We start from the raw sequence: 15,785 nt of genomic DNA on the forward strand, positions 1-15,785 counted from the left end.
TGCTCGCATCTCCGAGACTTTGTCCTTGCTTTTTCCCCAAAATATCCTCATGGCTTCCTCCCTTCCTTACTTAAATATTACCTTTGCACCTAGCCATTCAATACCATGACCCATTCCCTATTCATACATGCACATCTCCTATCCAACTTTGGTGCTCTTTTTTCTCTTTGCACTTACCACTAACATACTAGTTTCCTCATTCATTCATCTTCCCCACTGGCATGAAAGCTCCAAAAGGGTATTTTTGATTTATTCACAACTGAGCCTTTAGTGTTTGCAAACGGTACTCTGCAAATATTTAACATGAATTTAACACTGAATGAATGCCTTTTTGTAGCACTTGTATCTACCATCAATTATTCTTATATCTAGTATCTGCTTAGCATTTATCAGTCAGAAATGTTTTTTGAGTGAATAGGTTTCCAAATGAAGAGTTTCCAAAACTGAGTGGAAAGAGCAGAATGCTCCTATTTTACCTCCCCCGGTACCCACAAACATGCAGCCTATCCTGCCATCAGTGTCCTGTACCAGCAAGGCAATATTTGTTAATAACCAGTCACCTAAATGACACACTATCATGCAAAGTCCATAGTTCACATCTGGTTTCACTTTCTTTGTTGTACATTTGTGGTTTTGGCAATGTTTGATGTATTCACCATCATAGCACTATACAGAATAGTTTTGTTGCCCTAAAAGCCTGTGCTCCACCTCCCTGTAAACCTGACCCGATTTTTTTTTCTGCCTCCATATCTTTGCCTTCTCCAGAATGTTATATAGTTGGAATCATGTATTATGTAGCTTTTTTTTCAGTTTAGCTTTCACTTAGACATTTAAGGTTCCTCCATGCTTTTTCATGGGCTGATAGCTTTTTTTCTTTTTTAAAGTGCTGAATAATATTCCATTGTATGGATGGATCAGTGTTTTTGCACATTCACTTACTGAAGAACATCTTGGTTGCCTCCAAGTTTTGGCAATTAGGAACAAATGTGCTATAAACACTCATAAGTCAAATTCTTGTGTAGATATAAGCTTTCAACTTACTTGAGCAAATACCAGGAATGTGGTTTCTGGACCATACGATAATGGTACGATTATTTGCAGCTTCTGAAACCCAACTCTCTTCCAAAGTGGATGTACCAATCTAATCTGCATTCACAACAACGAATGAGAATTCCTGTTCCTCCACATCCTCACCAACACTCATCATCGGTGTTTTAGATTTTAGCCATTCTAATAGGTATTTAGTGGTATCTCATTGCTGTTTCAAACTTGCAACGCCCTAATGACCTATAATGCTGAGCACAGTCTCGCATATTTGCCATCTATATGGTGAGGTGCCTGTTCAGATCTTTTGCCCATTTTGTAATTTGTTCCTTTCCTTATTGGTGAATTTTCAGTATACTGGGGATAACACAGTCCTTGATCAGATGTCATTTGCAAATACTTTCTTCCAGCTTGTGGCTTCTTATTCTCTTGAGGCATACGCTTGACCCTTGAATACAGGGGTTAGGGGCACTAACCCCTCCCCCACAGTTGAAAATCCCCATAGAACTTGTGACTCCCCCAAAACCTCAATAGCCAGCTGTTGACTGACAGTCGCTTCAAGGCATATTCTACATGTCGTGTGCATTCTAACAATAAACTAGAGGAACTGTAAATGTTCAAAAATATGCGGAAGGTACATGGACAGGAGTCTACTGTAGGTGTTGGAAAGAATCCAGGTGTCAGGGGCCCCGCGCCGCTCAAGGCCCGCGGCCAAGCTGTGCGTGGCTGGCTGTCGGGTGGACAGGGCGGCGTTCCCCCGCCGGGCTGGAGCCTCGCAGGTCGCCGCGCTCACGGGCTGCAGGGCACAGACCACACTTGTCCCTCCGCGGGGCGGATCGCCTCGGCCCCGCTTCACAGGTTCGGGGCAGCCGCCGGGCCGGCCGGGCTGGGGCCTCCGCAGGGCTTACCCCGGCCGGGCCGCCTCCCCGGGCGTCGCGGTCTCCGTCACCGGTGCCCTCCGCGGCGCAGCCGAGCCTCGGCGTCCCGGGGGCCAGCTCCGGGCCGCGGCGGGGCGCGGCGGGCGCTCCCCTCCTCCCGGTTCCGGAGGCCGCGGAGGCGGGGCGAGCAGTCCACGCCCTCCCGCCGGCCCCGCGCCCCGCGCACTCGCTCACAGCCGGAGGCGCGGACGCCGGACCAGGCCTCCCGGAGCGCGCTGCCGGCGGCCCCATCCGCAGGTGCAGGTGCAGGTGCGCCCGCCGCCCGCCGCCCGCCGCCCGCCGCAGGGAGGGAGCCCGGGCCGCGCCGCAGGGCGTGCACCGCCCACGGGGGCCCCGGAGCCGGGCGCGGGGCGCGGGGCGCGGAGGGCACGAGGGCGCGGCTCCGACTCCCCGAGCGACCCCGCCGCCAGGCTCGGACGGACGCCCGGAGAGGCCGTGGCGGCCTCGGAGGCGCCCCCGACGCTCCCGCCGCCGCCTCGCTCCGCCCTGACCGGGCCTCGGGGACTCGGCCGCAGAATCGAAAGTAAACGCGCCGAGGCCACGGTTGCCACATCCAGGTTCGCCGGCGACCGACTTCCGGGGGGGCGGGGCCTTCCGCGGGGGCGGGGCTCCGGCGGGGGCGGGGCCGGCGCGCGCCGGAAGTCGGGCGGTGACGGGGCTCCCGGTGGGCGGGGCTCCGGCGGGCGGCCCGGAAGGAGGCGGGGGCGGGGCCCGCCCGGGATGGTGGCGCGGGGGCTCGGCCAGGGGTCTCGGCGAGGGGGCTCGGCGCGGGCCCGCCCTCGGGCTAGGCGGGCGCGGCGGGACTCCCGGCGGCTCCCCCTCGCCGTCCCCCCAGGGCCGCGGAGGCGAGCGGGCCACCCGGAGGGGCGGCGGGGCGGGGCGGGGCGGGCGGACCGAGACCCCGCGCGCTGCCGGTGCGCGCTGCGGGGGCGCCGCCCCTCGGGCCTCGTCGCCGGGGTGGGCGCTTCCCTCGCTGACGCCCGGGGATCGAGGCGCAGGGAAGCCCCGCACCGACGGGGGCCTCGTACCTGACCTGCAGTTTGTGAAGGCCGGGTAGGTGCCAGGGCGCGGAGGGAACCTGCGGCGCTGCGGCTCCCGTGAACACGGAAGCTGGAGGCGACGTTGCAGATTCAGGGCGGGTCATTGGACCTCGTGCTAATACAACGAGAATAATGATCGATTATTAGTCTCATAATAACTACTTAGCAGTAACTTTATAATTATTGCTGATAAGATAATGATCAATTGATTTCATGATTACTTATTAGCAATAATTAGGGAATCATTGCTAACAAAACGAAAATAATGATCAGTTATTAATTTCATAATAATTACTTATTAGCAATGATTTTATAATTATTGCTGATAAAGCAAAATAATGACCAATTATTAATTTTATATAATTAGCAATAATTTTATAACTTGCTAATAAAACAAAATAATAATTATTTCTTTTATAATAATTACTTATTAGCAATAATTTTATAATTATTGCTGATAAAACAAAATAATGATCAATTATTAATTTTATAATAATTATTAGCAATGATTTTATAATTGTTGCTAATAAAACAAAATAATGATCAATTATTAATTTAATAATTACTTATTAGCAATGATTTTATAATTATTGCTAATAAAAAGATCAGATACTTTATGATAATTATGTATTAGAAATAATTTTATAATTATTGGTAATAAAACAAAAATAATTTTTTTCAAATATATTTTTTTAAGATATTATTTATTTATTCATGAGAGACAGAGAGAGAGAGAGAGGCAGAGACACAGGCAGAGGGAGAAGCAGGCTCCATGCAGGGAGCCCGACATGGGACTCAATCCCTGGTCTCTAGGTTCAGGTTCTGGGCTGAAGGCAGGTGCTAAACCGCTTAGCCACCCGGGCTGCCCAATGATTAATTTTTTCCAATGATTAATTATTAATTAATTACTTAATTTTAATTTTCCTCTGAACTATATGGAGCAGCAGAAACACGTTGCCTTTTTTTTTTTTTTTTTTTTTAATTTTTTAGTGGGATGTAGGGGCAGAGAAGAGAAAGAATCTTAAGCAGTCGCCACACACCCACGTGGAGGCACTAGGATGCCAGGCTCAATCTCACAACCCTGAGATGATGACCTGAGCTGACCTGGAGAGTCAGGTGCCCACACGACTGAGCTACCCAGGCACACCAATATGTTGCACTTTTAAGAACGTGAATATTAATGACAATTAAAAATTCCTAAGATATCAACTTCCAAAATGGCAAACTCCTATTTGGAGCTTATTAATCTGTAATGTGTTAATACCACCAATATGATCTGGTATTTGGAAATATATACACATAGGTTCCCATGCTTTGACTGGATGTTATATTCTGGCAAAAATGATTGACTGCATTCACCTGTAAAATGCTGATTTTTGAACCACATATTTTGTTACGCTTTAAAAATTTAGTCTGTGCATTCCCCATGTTTCTGACTGTAGCATACTCATTTAATATAGGTGACAAGGCTATAAGATTAGGTCTTTGAAATTTTTTTTTTTAAGATTTTATTTATTTATTCATGAGAGACACACAGAGAGAGTCAGGGACACAGGCAGAGGGAGAAGCAGGCCCCATGCAGGGAGCCCGACGTGGGACTCGATCCCGGGGCCCAGGATCACGCCCTGGGCTGAAGGCGGCACCAAACTGCTGAGCCACCCGGGCTGCCCTGAATGAGTTTGTTTTTTTTTTTTTCCTGAATGAGTTTTTAACAAAGGTTATAGTTTGCTGTCCAGAGAAGTTGCATGTATCAGCAAATTGCTCGAGGAAGTTTGAATGAAAAAACAAAGGTTCAGTGCCAGGATCTGCCACTTTAGGTGAATGATTTAATTCCAGATTTTAATTTCCTTATTTCTTTTTTTTTTTTTAATTATTTCTAAATTGAAATGATAAGAATAAAACTTACTGCCTGGGGTCATAATGTGCTAATGTATATCAAAATACCTGTTTGAACTCTTCCAGTCTATCCTTTGCTCTTCATTTGGTTCTTCCTTACTTAGAGCTCTTATTTGGGGCCAACATTAAGCCATTAATGTTGGCTTAATGTTGAATATAATTCAGAATATAACATCCAGCCAACATTAAACCATTAATATAATAAAGAACCTGAGAGAAGCCCATGTTGGATACTTGGGTAAAATCAGAGTTTCTATTAGCAGAGGAAAGGAGGGCCATGATAGGTAGGCAACTGACGTTTTCTAACTCTTATGTATGGTCATCATTGAAAAATTGACAAAAATAGTTTTCTACCACCAAAAGGTAAGTATGAATATTTTAGAAGTGTTTTTAAAACTTTTTTTATTGAAGTGTAACATAATGTGAAGTGCATGTTTTGTAATTGTACAGCTTTATGAAGTATCATAAAGTGAACATTACCCAGGTTAAGAAATAGAACATTTCCATCCATTGTTCCTGAAGCCTCTTGTTCCTCTCTCTTCTTATTCACTATCTCCTGTCTCCTATCGTGTAGTAACTACTGTCTTGCCTGTTAATATCACAAATTAATTTTGCCTTTGTTTGTGGTATTATTATTGCTATTTCTTTGTATTTCTCCCAGTTTTACTGAGGTATAATTGACAAACAAAATTGACTATCAGTGTGAGTGTTTTGATACATAGACTCATCCTGCCTTAGAAAAAATTTTAGAGGGGATCCTTGGGCGGCTCAGCGGTTTGGCACCTGCCTTTGGCCCAGGGCCTGATCCTAGAGTCCCGGAATCGAGTCCCACATCAGGTTCCCAGCATGGAGCTTGCTTCTCCCTCTGCCTGTGTCTCTGCCTCTCTTTCTCTCTCTGATATACATAAATAAAATCTTTAAAAAAAATTTTTAGAAAGTTATGAAATTTCTTGAAATTTTTACTTAATTTTAGTGGACAAAATTTGCTTTTCTGAGTCCCTGAATTAGTATCCATTTATGAAAAAAACTAAGAAATCCTGTTAAAATGGACACAATTACATTATTAGTTCAAATTAGTTATCATAAGATGATATAAGAGGGCAGTGTGCTTTCATTAATTACCCTGCAATGGCTTTATAATACGGTTTTCTACCTGCCTACATTCAGTATTTTTGTGACTGTTGGGTACTAAACTATTCACAAGACCTTCCTAAGATGCTCAGTGCTTATAAAGTTGAATTGTTCATGGGGGAAAAAAAGAGAAAGTGGTTAAAAACAAAAGAAATCACTGGAAACCATGCAAGAGGTGTATAAGATTAAGTAAGATCAGACTAAACCAGCAAATTGCAAGACTGGAAGGAGAACTGATTTGGGTCAGGAACCAACCTCACAAAGTGCTTGGAATCACCTGGAGGCCTCCTTTCTCCAAGGTCCTTCATCTTGCAAGAGGTGCTACAAATCCTAGTTGGTCCTGGCAAATTTGAGGAGACAAGATCTTGGCTGAAGGAAAGAGAGCAACTAGAACTCCTTAAAAAAGTTGAAATCTTATACTCAAATGGCACACTTCACTGTTAATAACTCCTTCCTGTTTCTTTACTCTATGAGCCTTTTTTAAAGTCGTATACAACAGTAGTCTTGAAAACTGCCAGTTGTATATCAGAATGTGGATGCACCCTAACTTATTCTCTCTTCTGTGTATGTAAATTGTTTTATATGCTTTTGTCATTCTATGTGATGTTGCCAGGACCATCCTTGTAAATAATCTTTTCAGCATCTCTGATTTGATTAAAGAAATACTAAGTGGAGTAATTATTGTCATTAAGAAATACATTTTATTATAAATGTAATTCATGCTTATTGTAGGAAATTTGGAAAATGAAAGTGTATGGAAGAAAATAAAAATCACCCTACTATACAAATATAATCTTTGCTAACATTTTAGTGTCTTTTGTTAGGTCTTTTTTTTCTGTACATATATCTATATGTATATTTAGCCATCTATCTGTAAATATATTTTTATTTTTACTTATTATTTTGAATGGCTATATAAGCTTCCATCTTATGAATGTCCTGTAATTCATTTAACTGTATCGTTTCATTTTGGACAATTAAATAGTCCTTTTAAAAAATAATTACCCATTTAATGATCAATTAGGACATATGGAATCTTCGTGGTTTCTTATATATAATGTCATGTCTTCTGCAAATAGTGACAGCTTTGCTGTTTTCTTTCCAATTTGGGTACCTTTTCTTTTTCTTGCCTAATTGCTATGGCTAGGACTTCCCACATTATGTTGAATACAGGTGGCAAGAGTGGGTGTACTTGTCCTGTTACTGATCAGTGCCTAGGGCAAAAAATGTCAGGTTTTGCCCTAGGCACTATAGGCAGCACACAAGATAGTTTCTTGCCTCCTATGTAATTAATTAGAAATAATTCTCAAATTACAGCTATCTTAATTATTTCAAGGGAGAAGTAAAGGGTGCTATGAAAATGTCTAATGGGAAGACCTAGGATAGCTTCCTTGAGGAAATGACATTTCATTGAGAACTGAAGGATGAACAGGATGACCCAGGAGAAGATTATGCCCTCAGAGGGTTATAGGGGAGAGTGGAACGAATTACTCTATCTCCCCAGTCTTACTATTCTCACAAGGATGGATCAGTAGAGAGCTACTGAGCAGAGGATCCCAGCTGGAGACTGACATTCTCAAAGGCCACTGAAACAGGATAAATTTGGATAAATGTGGGCAGCTGGGCCTGCCATAGCCAGAACCATAAAGCAGGCAACAAATGTGTTTCCTTTGGGAAATGAGGAAATTGAGGTTTGTAAGTTACCCAAGTCATGAGGCTAATAAATTGTAGAGCTAGTGTCCATACTCTCAAGAGAAAGGCCTGTGCTTTTTCCACAGTAATATGGCTCTGCTACCTCTCTTTCAATGCCTGCCTCAATACCATCACCACCCTCTGCTCCTGGTCTTTGGCCCTTTATTTGTGTAGCCTTCCCCACCCCTTGTCTACCCCATACATAGATGTGCTTCTTCCCAGAGGGTGCTTCCTCTTGTTTGGCAATGTCTCATAGTTATAAAAAAGATGGTCCTTAGTGTTGTCTACTGTGCTGATGTGTGAACATTTTTGGGGTGATGTCGTCTGCCCACAACCTTTGTACAAGGTGCAGATGGTAACCTGAGCCAGACTGTCGTAGGCCACTACACAACACCACTACATCAAACTAAAAAGCTTCTTTACAGCAAGGGAAAACATCAACAAAATGAAAAGGCAACCTATTGAATGGGAGAAAATGTTTGCAAACCATACATCTGTTAGGAGCTTAATATCCAAAATATATAAAGAACTCATACAACTTCATAGCAAAAAAAAAAAAAAAAAAAAGATTTAACTAAAAAATGTGAGTAGAAGATCTAAATAGACATTTTTCCAAAGAAGATACATGATGACCAACAGACCCATAAAAATGATGCTCAGCGTCATCAGGGAAATGCAGATCAAAACCACAATGAGATATAATCTCCTACCTATTAGAGCTGCTGTTATCATACAGACAAGATAACAAGTGCTGGCAAGGATGTGGAGAAAGGGGAACCTTTGTACCTGTTGATGAGAATGTGAATTGTTGTAGCCATTGGAAAACGGTATGAAGCTTCCTCAAAAAATTCTGGTATTTACTCAAAGAAAACAAAAGCACAATCAAAAAGACATGTACACTCCCATGTTCATAGCAGCATTAATAGCCAAGATATGGAAATAGCTTAACAGTCCATCAATAGATAAATGGAAAAAGAAGATGTGATTTATGTATCTCAAAATGTAATGCTGATTATATTGATGGTATCGATATTGATAATATATCAATATATAATTTCATCTATATATAATATAACAATATATATTGATTGATATTCTTCAATATATCAATGTATATTCAGCCATAAAAAATAAGGAAATCTTGCCATTTGTGACAACGTGATTGATCCTTGACGGCATTGTGCTAAGTGAAATGTCAGACAAATGCCATATGATCTCATTTATTTGTAGAATCTTGAAAGAAAGGAAGGAAAAAAAAGAGAAAGCAAGCAAACAAGCTTGCTCATAGATCCAGAGAATGGGGGATGCCAGAAGCAGGGGTTGGGAGAAAGGGTAAAGGTTTTTTTAAAAAAAATTAAAAAAAAAAAAAAAAACCTAAAAGCTCCAAAAGGCAATGTAGTATCCTGGATTGGATCCTAGACCAGAAAAGGGGCATTTGTGTTAAAAAAAAAAAAAAAAAAAAAAAAAAAAAAAAAAAAAAAAAGGGTAAAATCAGAATCAAGTGTGGGGTTTCATTACTAGTAATGTACAAGGTTGGTTTCTTAGTTTCCACATACATACTATTAGAAAGTAGGTGAGAAATATACAGGAAAAAATAAAAATAGAAACATAGAAACAAATTTTTAAAAATCTTAGAGTGATCTTTCATGTGTCTACTGTCAATATTATTTTATTCCACCTGCTTTGTCACATAGTATCTGTCTACCACTGTCTCTCTCCACCAGTCTATCTGCAAAGTAAATTGCAGATGTCAGTACCCTTCCTCCTAAATATTTTCAGCATGTACACCACTAACGAGAGTTCAATATGTTTACAGTTTTCTTTTTTTTTTTTAAGATTTATTTATGATGGACATAGAAAGAGGCAGAGACACAGGCAGAGGGAGAAGCAGGCTCCGTGCTGGGAGCCCGACGCGGGACTTGATCCTGGGACTCCAGGATTGCGCCCTGGGCCAAAGGCAGGCGCTAAACCGCTGAGCCACCCAGGGATCCCCCAGAGTTTTCTTTTGATGCAGGATTTGCCTACATTTGCTGAGTATTGACAAATGCTTATGCCTGTGTATCCCTAACCCCTGCCGAGATGGTAGAGCATTACTACCACCCTAGAACATTACCTAATGCCCCAAACTATTCATTCCTCACCCTGTCCCTGAGCAACCTGTCCCTAGAAAGTACTCCTTTTCCAAGATAGATTACTTTGTTCTAGAACTTAATATATTGGGAGGACTGGGTGGCTCAGCGGTTAAGTGTCTGCCTTTGGCTCAGGGCATGATCCCAGGTCCCGGGACCAAGTTCTGCATCGGGCTCCCCACAGGGAGCCTGCTTCTTCCTCTGCCTGTGTCTCTGCCTCTCTGTGTGTGTCTCTCATGAATAAATAAAATATTTAAAAAGCAAATAGAACTTAATATAGATGGAGTTATACAGTATGTATTCTTTTGTATGAGGCTTCTTCTATTTAGTATGTTTTGTGACTCATCCACATTGTTGTGTTCATTGCTTTTCATTTCTGAGTTGTAATCCATTGTATGAATATACAATCTTTTTTTTTTTTTTTTTCATCCAGTGTTGTCTTGATGCATCATCACTTTTTCAAGTTTGGGGTGATGAATAAAGCTGCTCTGAACTTCATACAAATCTTTGGGGACATATGTTTTCATTTCCTTTAGGCTTGGAATTGCTTGGCCCTGGTTTAAGTGTATGTTGCGTTTTTAGAAGAAACCCCTCCACCTTTTATCAGAGTGGTTGTATCACTTTATGCTCCTATTCACGATGTATGAGAATTCCAGTTGTTTCTTATCTTTACCATTATATTTGGTAGAGTCAGCCTTTTAAATTTTGGATATTTTGGTAGGTGTGTAATGGCATCTCATTATGGTCCCCCATGAGTTTTTATTCTTCAGTTTGAGGAAAATGAATGGAAGAAGGAGAAGCAAACCATTCTGTTTTGAGATTACATACACTGTATACCTTGTGTTACTTATGTACAAATTCTCCAAATCCTCATCCTCTTTCCACCTTTATATTCCTTCTAGAGAATGCATTGTTCTTTTTATATTCTTCAAATTGGTTCTTTTATTCATAGTTACTCACAACCTGTTATTTTCGAAGAGTATCCAATAGTTTAATTACCTAAAATTCCTTGGTGCCTTCTACTGCCATTGTATCTGCTGGGTCTGGCTCATGCTGAACTTTTCTCCTTTGTGTTTTGTAATTTTGGAACAGGAGCTAATGTTTTTTTTTTTTTTTTTTTTTTTTTTTTTTTTTTAGGAGCTAATGTTAAGTTAGACTTTACTTGTGGGAATTATATCTGGTCTTTCTTGAGGGTGTTTGTTTGCTTAACCTAAACTTAACTCAGGGATATCATCAGCCTGTAGCCACTTTCTTTTCATTTATTTTTTATTTATTTTTAAATATTTTATTTATTTATTCATGAGACACACAGAGAGAGGCAGAGACACAGGCAGAGGGAGAAGCAGGTCCACGCAGGGATCCTGATGCAGGACTCGATCCTGGGACTCCAGGATCACCCTCTGGGCCGAAGGCAGATGCCCAACCACTGAGCCTCCCAGGCATCCCTAGACACTTTCTTTTTAAAAAGTTCTTAGTTTGGGCCATTTTGGCCATAGAAGTATAAATTCAAAGCCCAAATCTATTTGAAGATGGGCCCAGGTTATGAATTCATTTGGAGGTGCTTTTTATCCCCCACGTCCTATCCAAGACAAGCGATTTCCTCTGCTTGGCAGACTGTTTTTCCCTGTCTGTCCCTTCACTGACAAGTGCCATTTTAAGGGGGGAGTGTCTGTTTCACCCCTCTTTTCTTCCCTTGCCATGATCTCTCCAGTCCCTGGCTGCATTTTAAACCTTGACATTTGGATGTCAAGATTGGCCATGCACATTAGAGGCACTGTCCTAGTTCAGGTGCTATAACAAAATATGGACTGAGGGCTTAAGCAGTTGACATAATTTCTCACAGTTATGGAGGCTGGAAGTTCAATATGAAGGTATCGAAAGATTCAGTGCCTGGTGAGGACGGGCTTCCTGGTTTGCAGATGGCTGTCGTCTTCTCGTATCCTCACATAGTGGAGCGAGGGAGAGAGAAAGGGAGCTCTTACAGCTTTTATAAGGACCCTAAGCTCATTCATGAGGCTTCTACTTTCATGACCCAACTACCTCCCAAAGACTGTACCTCCTAATACTGTACCGTGAGGTCAGCTTTAACCAATGAAGCTTGGGGTGAACACTTTCAGTCCATAGCAGCCACCAGTGGGGCCAATGCCTGCTCTTTGTTTTTTAATCCCTGGAATTATTCTCCTTTCTATTGGGCCCACCTATGCATTTGAATGGACATTTGTGGTATGTTATCCCATACACAGAGATCTTTTGGAGCAGGAGGGTTTTACAATTTTTGTAGTCCTCCGTGTTGCCAGAGATGGAAGTTTAAAGGAATAAAACTTGTGGTTTTCTGTAATTCTCGAAAATATGACAAATGGTGCATTTACAAGCTATATCCATCCTCAAAAAGATTAAGGCACACCAAGCACATGGTGGAACTTTACATGTTTTTTGAGTAGTGACTTTCTGCACTGAGATGTCTCCTTGTTTGCGTTTGTGTTTCTGTTGTACAGGGCACAGCTCTGAGGAGGAAAAGGTGGTGCATTTGTGGACATTCTTAGGATTCACAAGGAAACCAACCATGTCCTTGGATGACATTAAGATGAAATCTAGTGACTTTTTGGAGAAGGAGCATCTGGACAGCGGGGGCTTTGGGAAGGTGTCTTTGTGTTTACACAGATCCCATGGACTCGTAATCCTGAAAAAGGTGTACACAGGGCCCAAGCGCACTGAGTGAGTGGGGGCTGGGGCAGGTTTCGGGCTGGGCCATGGGAAGAACTGTGGAGGTGTGGGCAAGCACGGCCGGAGGTTAGAAGGAGACAGACGGCGGGGTGACAGTGTGCAGACTGTGTCAGATAACGCGCTAGCTGGTCATCGTTAGCCCTGAACGGCTCCTGAGGCTGATTAGCAGGAAGCTCAGGGCCAGCTGACAATGGAAGAGGAGGGATGGGGGGGATTAGAGAGAGGGAAGGAACTGAAGGGGCAGGAGGGAGGCAGTGAGAAGAAAGTGGGAGGGGTCCGTGAGATAGACTTGGGTACTTGCTGCAGAGCTCTGCTGGGGACCGGCCTTACATAGAGGGCAAAAAGAGGTAGCCCATTAATTAGAGGTTCCAGAAGCCCCCTGTTGAAAGCAGTCGGTGGACTCGCTAGCAAGAGAGGCCGCGTGGTGTGGGGTGGCGTCTGTGGGGCTGCTTCCCCGGGGGCTCCTCGTTCCTCCCCTGCTGAGGTCTCTTGAGCACTCGCTGCACACCCCCGGGAAGGACCGAGGACCCCTCTGCCCGCCGACGCCAGCACCGGGCCCGGAAGGGGTCGAGACCCGCATGAGCCCGGACAGCAGCGTGGGCTGCGATGGCCGCGTGTCCCGCGTCCTCGGGCCTCAAGGGACACGGGCCACCTTCCGTCCCGCAGGTACAACGAGTCCCTCCTGGAGGAGGGCAGGATGATGCACAGGCTGCGGCACAGGCGGGTGGTGAAGCTCCTGGGTGTCATTCTCGAGGAAGGGAACTACTCCCTGGTGATGGAGTACATGGAGAAGGGCAACCTGATGCACGTTCTCAAGGCGGAGGTAAGTGCACTCCGCAGCCTGCTGTCCCCCCCGGGCCTGGCCGCACCTCCCCCCCACCGCCCCGTGCCCCCCATGGGCCGGTCGCAGCTGCCTTTGGTCAGCTCCCTGCATCCTCGGGGCCGGGGACAGCCCATCTCCCCGGGCCCGTTGGCTGGAAGGCCTCTGCCCCCGGGTCGTGGAAGGACACACCGCAGGTCGCCGTGCGCTCCTGTGATGCTTGCTCTCCGATGCCGCTGGAGCCTAAGTGTTAATGCATTAGCGGCCAGAAGGCTGGGTAAGGAAGGCTTGAAATAAGGACATAGAAACCGATTCTGAAAACCCCCTCCCCTTAGTAAAGCACCTTTTAGCGTCTGTCTAGCTATTAGGGGCGAGGCTTTGTGCTGGTTGCTCCGGAGCCCACAGCAAGTATGACACAGACCCGCCCGCGGCACAGATAAGGAGGAAAACCATGTGGCCTGGTGGCGTTTCCACAGGCATCCTCCCAGCCGTGGGGACACCGAGAACAGGTACGTCCCCCCAGCCATGGGGACACCGAGGACAGGTACGTCCCCCCAGCCGTAGGGACACCGAGGACAGGTACGTCCCCCCAGCCGTGGGGACATGGAGGACAGGTACATCCCCCCAGCCGTGGGGATACCGAGGACAGGTACGTCCCCCAGCCGTGGGGACACCAAGGACAGGTATATCCCCCCAGCCATGGGGACACCGAGGACAGGTACGTCCCCCAGCCGTGGGGACACCGAGGACAGGTATATCCCCCCAGCCATGGGGACACCGAGGACAGGTACATCCCCCCCAGCCGTGGGGACACCGAGGACAGGTACATCCCCCCCAGCCGTGGGGACACCGAGGACAGGTACATCCCCCCAGCTTGGGGACACCGAGGACAGGTACGTCCCCCCAGCCGTGGGGACACTGAGGACAGGTACATCCCCCCAGTCATGGGGACACCGAGGACAGGTACATCCCCCAACCGTGGGGACACCGAGGACAGGTACTCACTTCAGTGTGGGGTGGATAAGGAGGGATTCCAGAAGGACGGTTCCTGAGCCAAAGCCTGAAGGACAGGCGCAGTTAGGGAGCACGTGTTCCTGGCGGGAGGACGGCGAAGGACAGAGAATACAGCAATTTTGGAACACCGTCAAGAACTGGACTTGGCCCGAGCATGGAGGGCGTGTGGGCCTGGTGGGATTGGCTGTCTGCAGGGCAGATACCCCCCTTTCCCCACCTTCTCCCCAGCCCTACAACTGCCCAAGGTTCTGTCCCTTCTTCGATTCCTCGAAGCCCTGGGCAGCTCTCACAGGCACCGGTGGGAAGGCTAAGAGTGTGGCTTATGCACGTTGTGTTGTGGTTGGATGTGATTGCTCTTCTCCCCAAAACCAGGTTAGACCAGCTGCTGCTTGTAGTAGGCGTTGAGGCATCCTGCCAGACGCAGAGATAAGTGGACTAGTTTGGGCTCCAGAAGAATCCAGGAGGATGTCAGGGAAAAGAGCAGAAAGGAAAATGAGAAGGGGATTTTCTTTGCTTACTCCGAATGTTTTCCCAAGTCCAAAGGTGTATACCAAGGAAGGAGGGAAAATCTCCTGCTGTTTTTTGGGTGGTGGCGATCAGGCTGCCAAATCAGCCACATTATGGGTTTTAAATATGGTTTAGAGGGTTGACTTGGACTCTAACTTCCATCATTTAAATTTTTGTCCAGTTTACCAACAACCAACATATAAGTAAATTTTTAGAGAACAGCCCATTTGTAGGGACTGTATGCATGCATGCATGCACACACACACACACGCACACATACAGTTTACGTTTTTCGGTGTTAAGTAAAATTAATGTTTTGGAATTCTCTGTAATAGCATTAATATTTATATAACTAGAATACAATTGTAAGTAAGTGACTTCTGAATTTACAAAGACTTGCTGAAGTATCTGATATGAAATTATCAAGCAGCTATTCACTTCAGCATTGTTTTGTTTTTTGTTTCCTAGTGAACGTGGTATCAGGTCTCGTTTATGTTTTTTTTTTTTTTTCTTTTTAAGATTTAAATTCAGTTTCCCAACATATAACACTCAGTGCTTATCCCATCAAGTGCCCCCCTCAGTGCCCGTCACCCATTCACCCCCACCCCCTGCTCACCTCCCCTTCCACTACCCCCTGTTTGTTTCCCAGAGTTAGGAGTCTCTCATGGTCTGTCTCCCTCTTTTAATTTTTCCCACTCAGTTCCCCTCCTTTCCCCTATAATCCCTTTCACTATTTTTTTCTGTTCCCCAAATGAATGAGACCATAGAATGTTTGTCCTTCTCCAATTGACTTATCACTCAGCATAATCCCCTCCAGTTCCATCCATGTTGAAGGAAATGGTGGGTATTT

This window comes from Canis lupus, chromosome 35 (assembly GCF_011100685.1).
Source record: "Canis lupus familiaris isolate Mischka breed German Shepherd chromosome 35, alternate assembly UU_Cfam_GSD_1.0, whole genome shotgun sequence".
Classification (NCBI taxonomy): domain Eukaryota; kingdom Metazoa; phylum Chordata; class Mammalia; order Carnivora; family Canidae; genus Canis; species Canis lupus.